This window comes from Sminthopsis crassicaudata, chromosome 4 (genome assembly GCF_048593235.1).
Source record: "Sminthopsis crassicaudata isolate SCR6 chromosome 4, ASM4859323v1, whole genome shotgun sequence".
In the NCBI taxonomy this organism is placed as follows: domain Eukaryota; kingdom Metazoa; phylum Chordata; class Mammalia; order Dasyuromorphia; family Dasyuridae; genus Sminthopsis; species Sminthopsis crassicaudata.
In genome coordinates, this window is record NC_133620.1 from 234,262,203 (window position 1) to 234,273,440 (window position 11,238).

Sequence of the window (11,238 nt, forward strand, 5' to 3'; positions counted from 1 at the left end):
AGAATCAAATTTCTTAGTATTTATTTCAGTTTTCTTCCTGGAGTTGATATATTTGCTAAGATGTATGAATATGTATCATTTTATTTTCCTTCTGAGATTCAAGCTCTTTATATTTGCTGGGATTCTCTAAGGATGATAGAATTTGAAATCTCATTATTATTTACATAGTTATTCAGTGTTAACGACCCCACAAGCCCTGAGCAGCTCAAATCCCTGAACCTATAACTAGCTTATTAACATAACCTTTGGGAAATGGGGGAGGCAGCATTTGAGGAATTTGTTATGCCGAGATACTATGGCTTGTTTGAAACATTCTAGTAACCATTAGATCATATTTAAAATTATTTTTGGTTCGAAAACAGTTTCATATTTTACAAAGCAATATAAATCAATATATCACCTATTCCCCAAACAACAAAGATATCCAACAACACTAAATGCTCCTCTGCAACTCTTAGAAAAATCAGCATTCCTCATTGTAAACAATTTTTAAAATAATTTTCCATGATTATAGGAGAGAGGGTGACATATAATCAATAGCATCACTCTGTTTCTACCTCCCAGGACAGTGCGGGATATATGCTAACTATTTACTGAGATGTCAAAACAATTCATGAAGATAATCAGTTTTTTGAGAGAAAGAGGGGGAGGGGTAAAGAGAGAGGAAGACACACACACATACACACACACGCATACAGAGAGAGAAAGAGAGAGAGAGAGAGAGAGAGAGAGAGAGAGAGAGAGAGGAGAATAAGCACACACTAATTTAGATTACATCTATTACAGAGGAGAAAATTTATCATTTAAATGATAAATTTTCATCACCCATTTACCTTCAGGGATTTGAAACACACTTTAGAGAACTGTAGAAATAAATATGAACATGAATATCAGAAAAGAGGAAAAAGTAACTTTTTCATTTGCATTTTCTGGTATCCCTTCTTGAAACCATTAATAGTAAATATTAGTGGAAGTATAATTTATTTCCTAATTTACCAAGTGGCTCTGTATATGTATTGATTATTGTATATGACCGTATAATTATTGATATCTAGAAGCTTAGTCTTCTAGAGAGTGGAGGTGGTATTTCATAGGAAATATCAAGTTCCTTAACATTTAATGGAGCCAGTTATATAGGTAGAGAATGTGTAATTCTATGCAATTTCTAATCTCTTTTTTTTAATCAAAGCTTTTTATTTTTCAAAACATATGAGTAGACAATTATTCAACATTAGCCCTTACAAAACCCATGTTCCAATTTCTCCCCTTCCCCCACACCCTCCTTTGGAGGGCAAGTAGTCCAATATATGTTAAACATGGTAGAAATATATGTTAAATCCAATATATGTACACATATTTATACAATTATAGTCCCGCACAAGAAAAAAAGAGAAGCAAAATAAAACAACAACAAGAGTGAAAATGCTATGTTGTGAACTCAGTTCCCACAATCCTATTCATAATTGAACAATTAGAACTGGTTTGAATAATTTCATTATTGAATAGAGCCATGTCCATCAGAATTGATCATTATATAATCTTATTGCTGCTGCATATAATGATCTCCTGGTTCTGCTCATTTCACTTAGCATCAGTTCATATAAGTATCTCCAGTCTTTCTGAAATCATCCTGTTGGTCGTTTATTACAGAATAATAATATTCCATAACATTAATATACCATAGCAATTTCTAATCTTTTGAGAAGAAGAGGTACATACAGATGGTCCCAGAGTTGGAAAAGTAATAAGGGACTAAGATATAAAATAGAGGAGCAAGACTTTTATTTCTGCTGCTACAATGAACTGTTTAGATGTGAGGGATCTGAGAGATAGGAATATCTGGAATATTTACATAGTTTTCTTTCTCCATCAACTTCATGGATTATTTTTTCTTCATGAAACTAGTCTATAAAGTTTTATACCAAGAATGAAAAGGTAAATCAATCGATGAAAAAAAAAAATTCTTCAATGTTTACCCTGTTCCAGGCACTGACCTCTGCACTGTGTTTATAAATGCAAAAGTGGCCAAGTTCATATTTTCAAATAGCTTATATTTAAATAGAGGGAGACAACACAGATAGATTCCATGGCCATGGAAAAGAAAAGTTTTGTTCCTGGAGTCCTGAGATAGCGTAACATATTATAGATTCTTTTAAATTGGTAAATAAGAAAGGTGACAATAGACACCATTTTTTTTTCATTGTCTAAGAGAAAAAGAGGGAGATTATAAAAGAATGACAAAGCCAATAATTTTGAAATAGGATAGAAAAGGCAGTTCAAACATACACTTCAGAAGATTCAAATGCATGATGTTCACAGAGGATAAAGAAGAACCAATATACTTTTCACAAAGGAGAAAAGTAAAATTCAGGATAGACTGGAAAGCAAGAGAGATGATGAAGACAATCAGTAAACAAATAGGTTTTATATATTTACTATGTATATGTGATATACTCTTGGGCTACAAATTTTTTTTTTCTCAGAATAGAGTCCTTTTATTCTCCTTTTTGCATGCCAGTTTGAAATCTACAACTGAACTCATTAAAATAATTTATCACAGTTTGGACATGTTTTCAAGGTGTATACAAAGTTGCAATCGATACTGGTGGAGAAGTTGGGCTACAAATATAAAAAAGGTACATTCTTTACTCATAAGGAAGATGAGAGACACAAAATATGTGTATATGTATAATATAGTTCTTTATTATTAATTTTCAGAGGAGATCAATTATGCTTCAGGTGATATATTCATTTGTATATGAATTGAATTTAAGTGAGGCAGAATTGCACAGAATCCTAAACTTCTTTCCCTCTTCCAGTGTCATCTTGATCCAGCAGCAGAAAAAAAAAGTTTACATGGTTTGATGTGGTCTGGGATGCAGTGGAAGACCTTGACATCTTCAAAGTCTTACTAAGTTCCAAGCACACAACAAGACCTGCTTCAGTCACCTTCATGACCATTGGAACAACTTATTCTAATCTACTCCTTCTGCTGGGGAAAATCTTCACATGCTTGAATGGTATAAACATAAAGAAAAAAAATCTAAATGCATAAAATGGTTAAATACAAGGGCTTTGTGATGACAGAGCAGAAAGTAACATTAGAAAATGTTTATGTGCATCTAAAAGAAAAAGATGCTATGAGACACACATAAGAAGAGAGTTCAATCAAGGTATGTGCAATGATCAGTACAAAAACTAATAAAGGACATATGACATTGTGTCAAAGAATAGAGAGAAAAATATTTCTGTTCTATCACCAAATATGAGAAGGCCAATAAAATTCAATGAGTCTGGAAGCATTTTTTAAGAGCTGGGCCATTCATGAAGTGCTTTCAAAGATGAATAGAGGAACTTTTTTTTTTTTTTTTAATCTACGAGGCAATTAAGAAAACCACTAAAGTTTATTGAGTATGGAATGACAGGGTCATATTTGTGTTTAAGTAAATTTCCTTTAGAAGTTCTGTGCAGGATGTCCTGTAGTGCGGTGAAACATTTGAGTTATAAAGAAAAGGTAAGAGACTTGTAGTAATCTAGATCAGGGAAGATTAAGATTCTGAACTAAATTGATAGCTGTTTGAGCAGAGAAAAGTAGTTGGATTCATGAGTTTTTGTGGAAGTAGAAAAACAAGATTTGTCAACAGAATCTGTAGGTACCCTAGCTAATGTAGGAAAATTCTCTGAAGAAAGATAGGAGTTTTATGTATCACATAGGTCAAACAACCACCACCAAGACATAGCAGGTGATGGCTCTAAATCTTGGCTCAAAAACATGGAAACCACTAACCTTTCATTCTTTCTTCCAATCTAGTTTGTTTAGGAGCAGTTCATGGAATAACCTTTGTGAAGATGCTATGTGGCAGGTACTTCTGCAGATGTTTCAACACCTGACTCTTTTACGGGAGCCATCTGCTAGTAGCTTCTGGATGTTATGGGAGTCATCTGCTAATGGCTGCTGGGGATTTAATTCTGACCAGCAGAATAGATCCCTTCATGTGAGAATGATAACGATATAAGAGACTGAGAGGCAGTTGCATTCTCTGAGCTCTCTCCTCTTCTCTCTTGCCTCCCATTTATTTCATTCCCAATCCACAAGCAACATCTGTGTTAGTAAAGGCTGATTTGCAATTCCTTCAGAAGTCTTATATTCATATCTGTGGGGTCCTTGGAGAATCAACATGTCTCTTCACACTTAGGCATAGTCCTTAACATAACTCCTCAGAAGCCATAGCTAAAGATGAAAAGAAAATCTTTTGCACAGCCAAAGGTACAATGTTAGAAGTAAATGTTGTCTTATTAGTGGAAATGTATTAGAAAACACAATCCATGTTTTTGTGCTTTATTTATCACTGAGCCTTTCCTTTCCTTATAGTTTAAGTCTCCTATTATGTGTTAAATTATAAGTTTCTTGAGAAGAGGAACTATTTTGCTTTTCTGTTTGAATTTCTATCATTAAATATTTTTCATGTAATAAACACTTATCAAATACTTCCTCTCTCCGTCCTGCCTTAGTAATTTATTCATTCATAAGAGAAAAAAAAAAGAATATAAGAGATTTAGGATGCTGCTGCAGTTAGCAACTTGAGATAATCAGAGGATCATGGAAATTTTTTAAATTTTTCAAAAGAAACTTTTAATGAATTATAACAGAATTAAAAGTTTTAATTTATTTCTGATTCCATTGACTGTGATTAGAGTCATTTAAATACAACTGGCACCTTTAATCTGGGATTTTGAAAGGTACCTGTAAACATTATTTAATTCTATCTTACAATAATTGGTAAGACAGCCCTCAGTCTCCCATGTCAGAGAAATAATTTCATTTATTTATTAGAGTTATCCAATTGGACCTTTCATGATTAAAACAAACAAACAAACAAAAAAAACACACTTCAATGCAAAGTACACAACCATTACAATTCACTAAAACACATTAAAAATTGGGTGTCAGCAGTTGTCAGTTTTAGGAGTCCTACAGCGCAAATATCATGCTTCATGTTCTTTTAATTTTTTTTTTATTAAAGATTTTTATTTTCAAAACATGTGTATATAATTTTTAATTTTTCAACATTGACCCTTGCAAAACCTTGTGTTCCAGATTTTTCCCTCCTTCCTCCCATCCCCTTCCAAGATGGTAAGTAATCCAATATATGCTAGACATGTTAAAATATGTGTTAAAGACAATATATTTACACATATTTATACAATTATCTTCCTGCACAAGAAAAATTAGATCAGAAAGAAAATAAGAAAGAAAACAAAATGCAAGCAAGCAGCAACAAAAAGAGTGAAAATGCTATGTTGTAGTCCACACTCAGTTACCACAGTTTTCTCTCTGAATGTATGTAGATGGTTTTCTTCATCAAAAGATCAATGGAATTGGCGTCAATCCTCACTGCTGGAAAGAGTCATGTCCATCAGAATTGATCACTGTATAATCTTGTTGTTGCTGTGTAATAATGATCCCCTGGTTCATGTAAGTCTCTCCAAGCATCTCTGAAATCATCCTGCTGATCGTTTCTTATGGAACAATGATATGTCATAACATTCATATACCTTAACTTATTCAGCTGTTCTCCACCTTATGGGAATATACTTAGTTTCCAATTTCTGGCCACTACAAAAAAGTCTGCCATAAACATCTTTGAACATGTGGATCCCTTTTCCTCTTTTAAGATTTCTTAAAGTTCAGCAGTAATACTGCTGGATCACAGGATATGCACAGTTTGAGAACTTTTGAGCATAGTTCCAACTTGATCTCCAGAATGGTCAGATCCATTTACAATTCCACCAACAATGTATTAGTGTCCCAGTTTTCCCATATGCCTTTCAACATTTGTCATTACCTTTTCCTGCCATATTAGTCAATCTGAGAAATGAATCATAGTAATTTTTGATGGAAATGGATAGTGAATGTGGAAATGAAGAGGATTTTGAGAAAAAAAAGTAATTCTATTTTGGTTTTATTGAATTTAAGAAGGTCCAAACAATCATTAATTTTCTTAGTACTGAAACTTAGTGGAGAAACTGTCTTTGTGTGTCATCTATTTATATATCTCTCTATCAGTCCATTGACATTCATATACTTCAATATATGCATGTTTCTTTTATCAATCTCATTGCATAGTAAATATATATCTACATATCTATATATAGCATTAAAAGTGAACAAAAATAGTTTTTCATCATAATGCTGGTTCTATAAATTTCTGTAACGTGATTCCATTTCTTTAAGAGCTGACCATCAATGAAGAAGTTGTTTAAAGATTTTTCCAAAAAAAAATTCTGTTATAATGTCATTTCCCAAAAGTCAACCCATGAGACATGGCATTCTGAAGGAAAAATGTATTAATGTAATGGTAAAAAAGGGTAACTTGATGATGAAACATGAGTATAGTCATGAGGTATGAGGATAAAAATAAATGGGTTGATATTGTGATATGGACTATCAGAATAATGTTGGAATGAGCTGAAATTAGTGACAAAAAATAATGATTTCTGAAAAGGTTTTGTTTGTTTTTAAGTCTTTTTGAAAAGACCAGGATCAAGGAAAGGACAAGACTATTGCTTCATTTAGATAAATAATGATAATTGATCATACTGGGATGACACTTTTTATTTTACTTTATTATTATTATTTGTCAAGGAGAATGAGTTTTTCACTAGAAAGGATGGATCAAAATTTGTAGCAGATTTGATACTCAAAGTAAGTAAAGGGATTCTGAGAGTACTTAGGAAATGGAAGAGAGGAATGCTATTTATTGGTGAATGATATTTATTGGTGCTGAAAGAAATGGCAGATGTCCTTTTAATGCCATAGTTTGTGAACTTGGAAATATGAATTAGAAGAGGTGAGTCCCATCAGACTGAAGAAGGAAAAAGGTTTGACTATTTTTTCTGAAAACATCCTTTTATCCTATTTACCCATGTGGCTTAATGAAAGTTTCTTTAATTTTCTCTACCACAGTGCTGGCTACTCTGCTCTGGTTCAAGCCAGTAGATCAGCAGAGAAGTTATAAAACATCCAACACAAATGCAAAAGGTAAAGAGTGTACCCCAAAGCACTGGAGTCTCATGGGACCTGGCCACACCCACCCAGCACTGGGAGTGACTCAGCACAGCTGCGATTGCTTTCTGGTCTACAGAGGCAGCTTAGAACCTTCTTGCCCTAAAAGCAGACCACAACTTGAAATTCTAAAAATAAAAGAAAAGACTAATAAAATTGAAAGTAAAAAAAAACTTATTGAATAAATAAATAAAAATAAGAGTTGGTTTTATGAAAAAAAAAAAAAAAAACAAACCCAACAAGATAGATAAACCTTTACTAAATTTTATTAGAAAAAGGAAAGAGGAAAATCAAATTGTTAGTCTTAAAAAACCATAAGTAAGCATCATATGTAATGGGGATAAACTGATACTATTCCCAATAAGATCAGGAATGAAACAAAGTTGCTCACTATAACCATTACTATTCAGTATTATTATATTAGAAATACTATCTTTGGCAATAAGAGTTGAGAAAGAGATCAAAAGAATTAGAGTAGGTAATGGGGAAACCAAATTATCACTCTTTGCAGATGATATAATGGTATTCTTAGAGAATCCCAAAGAATCTACGAAAAAGCTATTAGAAATAATCCACAACTTTAGCAAAGTTGCAGGATACAAAATAAATCCACATAAATCCTCAGCATTTTTATACATCACTAACAAAATCTAACAGCAAGAAATACAAAGATAAAAAAAGTCAGATCTAAACAATTGGAAAAATATTAAGTGGAGTTGGATAGGTCAAGCAAATATAATAAAGATGACAATACTATCCTAAACTAATCTATTTATTTAGTGCTATACCAATCAGACTCCCAACAAACTATTTTAATGACTTGGAAATCATTATTAATCACAAATTAGATTATTTTTATTATATTAAGTTAAAAAGGTTTTGTACAAAGAAAACTAATGCAAAGAAGATTAAAAGGGAAGCAATAAACTGGGAAAACAGTTTTACAATCAGAGGCTCTGATAAAGGCCTCATTTCCAAATTATATAGAGAATTGACTCAAATTTATAAGAAATCAAGCCATTCTCCAAATGATAAATGGTCAAAGAATATGAACAATTTTCAGTTGAAGAAATGCAAACTATTTCTAGTCATGTGAAAAGGTGCTCCAAATCACTATTAATCAGAGAAATGCAAATTAAGACAACTCTGAGATGCCACTACAGACTTCTCAGATTGGCTAGTAGTATAGGAAAAGATAAAGATAAATGTTGGAGGGGATGTGGGAAAACTGAGACACTGACAGATTTTTGGTGGAATTGTGAATGAATCCAACCATTTGAGAGAGCAGTTTGAAACTATACTAAAAAAGTTATCAAACTGCATATCCTCATATCCTTTGACCCAGAAGGGTTTCTATTGGGTTTATATCCCAAAGAAATCTTAAAGAAGGGGAAAGGGATCCACAAAATGTGGCGAAAATGTTTGTGGCAGCTCTTTTAGTAGTAGCTAGAAACTGGAAACTGAGTGGATGCCCATCAATTGGTGAATTGCTGAATAAATTGTGATATATAAATGTTATGAAATATTATTTTTTTGTAAGAAATGCCCAACAGGATGATTTCTGAGAGGCCTGGAGAGACTTACATGAATTGATGTTAAGTGAAATGAACAGAATCAGAAAATCATTATACGTGGCAACAATAAAATTATACGATCATCAATTCTGATGGATGTGGCTCTCTTCAACAATGAGATGATTAAAACCATTTCCAATTGTTTAATAATGAAGAGAGTCAGCTACACTCAGAGAGAGAACTATGGAAAATGAGTGTGGACCACAACATAGAATTTCCACCTTTCTCTTATGGTTTACTTGCATTTTTGTTTTCCTCTTCCAGTTTTTTCTTTCTTTCTAGATGTGATTTTTCTTGTATAGCAAGATAACTGTATAAATATGTATACATACATTGGATTTAACATATACTTTAACATATTTAACATGTATTGGACTACTTGCCATCTAGGGCATGGGGTGGGGGTAAGGAGGGGAAAATTTGGAACAGAAGGTTTTGCAAGGGTCAATGTTGAAAAACTATGAAGGCATATGCTTTGTAAATAAAAAGGTATAATTAAAAAATAAGATTGTGAGTCATTTGGCCATTGTAGCCTTGTTCTTGGTATTGAACTGGACAAAATCAGAGAGGGTACTGTGTAATCTCAGATTAGGCATTCATTAATGGGTTTTTAAACTGTCTTTTGTTTTTTAAACCATGGATCAACTTGCAGTTGCTTTGCTTTGATATGTCAAATTTTGAAAGGTTATAAGGATCAGACATAATTAATGTCTAGTTCTCCATCTTTTGTTCATATTAACTTAAAAGCCCTCATGCAGAATTCTTCATCAAATAAATGATAAAGCCAATAGCAAAAGGTAGAATAAATAACTTTGATTACTTAATATTGAAAAGCTTCTGCACACACAAAATTAATGTACAGATTTAATAAGATAAGTTGAAAGGGAAAAACATTTTTGAATCAAACTTCTCTGGGGAGTTAGTATTCCATGTATCCATGCCTCATTAAATAAGTTGTCAAAGGATAAGAGAAAACATTTCTCAAAAGAAGTGGGAATGCTCCAAATCACTAATAATAAGCAATATAAATCAACATAACCCTGGGGTTTTACCTCACACTTTCCAAATTGGACAAGATAGCAAAAATATCAAAAGTCAAAGTTGGAGGTTTTGTAAAATGGTGTGCATGCTAATATTTTATTGGTGAAGCCATGAAATGGTTAAACCATTTTGGAAAGCAATTTGGAATTATGACAATAAAATGTTTAAAATATCTATATTTTTTGAACTAGCGATTCCATTATTGGAGTATAGTCCCAGAAAGCAATTAATGAGAAAAAGTCCCAAAATACACCAAAAAATTTACAGCAGCACTTTTTCTGACAGCAAAGAATTGGAATCAAAGCAAAGGCCACTAATTGGGGAATAATTAAACAAATTTTGTTACTGGAATTTTTTGGACTATTACTAAACTTTGCTTCTTAATGTGATGCTTGTGCTATAACTCTGTCTTTTGTCCTCCCCTTGGTTGATGTTGTTTACCCTGCCTCATCTCAGCCTATATAACCTGAGTTCCCATGTGGATCTCTACTACCTGGAATCGGACCCTGCCACATTTTCAAAGATCAGATTAAATTTTCAGTAATTTTTATAGCAAATCAAGATAAGAATTATAGTGATATCAGAAATGAAAATCATGGCTTTCATGGTTCAGGTGAGACTGTATTGCAGGCTAAGTGCCTTGATTACTTTCATTGTTTATGCTTTATGTTTCTGATCCTTCAGGGGCTTTTTTGGAAGAGAATTCTATTCTAACTATTCCAAGATACAAGACTTTCAGACTACCATGCCTCTGCAGAAATCTGTTTTAGTTGTGGTGCTCCTGGCTTATTTTCCTTATCTTGGTTTTGTGGCAGGCCCTCCTTCCCCTTGTCTATGGTATGCCATCTATATGTCTTTTTTTCCTGTTCTTGGAGGAAAAAATTGACTTTAGGTAGTCATTGAATTTCTTGATTATTGTTTGAACTGGCATTACTTTTATATTTTTGCTAGTTTTAGATTGTAAGAGCATGTCTGCCTGCCTCATTGTGTTGGAAGCTGAAGACCTTTGGCCTTTAAGGAATGTGACCTCAAACTCTGTTAAATTAATCAGCAGCTATGAATTCACATAGCTTTCACTCATCTATTGGGATATTGTTCAAAATCTATATATCAGTCTCTAAATCTGTTCCATATTCATACAAAACTGTTCTTTAAAAAGTCTATAATTTCCCTTTCAAACTTTGATCTCAAGTATTTTCTGCTCTCTCCATTTCTAAGTGTAAACTTATGATGGAACAGATCGCTATCCACCAAATAATATGCCACTTGAAGAAATAAGAAAACAAGAGATCTCTACTTAGGTGCCAGTGAATAGTCTATGCCTATCTATTTCTCATATGATGCCAACCATGCTGTTTTCAATCAAGCTTCTTCTGTATGGAATGATTTATTCCTATCAGTATGTGGTTCCTATTTGCCTAAGCTGTTATATTTGAAATAATTCTCCCTGTGTTCCATTAGCTATTGCTTAAAACTGGGACTTGGTCAGTATCAGCTGCAAACAATCTGTGAGTCTGTGTACTGACCATGTATAAAAATGTGAGAGGTATGGGTTGC

At 33.0% G+C, this 11,238-nt stretch overlaps 1 long non-coding RNA gene across 1 annotated transcript in view; it reads left to right on the plus strand.

The window, feature by feature from the left end:
* LOC141566219 (uncharacterized) overlaps window positions 1-4,475 on the plus strand; it is a 76,677-nt gene extending 72,202 nt beyond the window's left edge. The window contains exons 4-5 of the long non-coding RNA XR_012489253.1: window positions 2,820-3,173; window positions 3,812-4,475. This is a non-coding gene — a long non-coding RNA (uncharacterized LOC141566219). The remainder of the gene's footprint in view (window positions 1-2,819; window positions 3,174-3,811) is intronic.
* The last annotated feature ends 6,763 nt before the right edge of the window (window positions 4,476-11,238 follow it).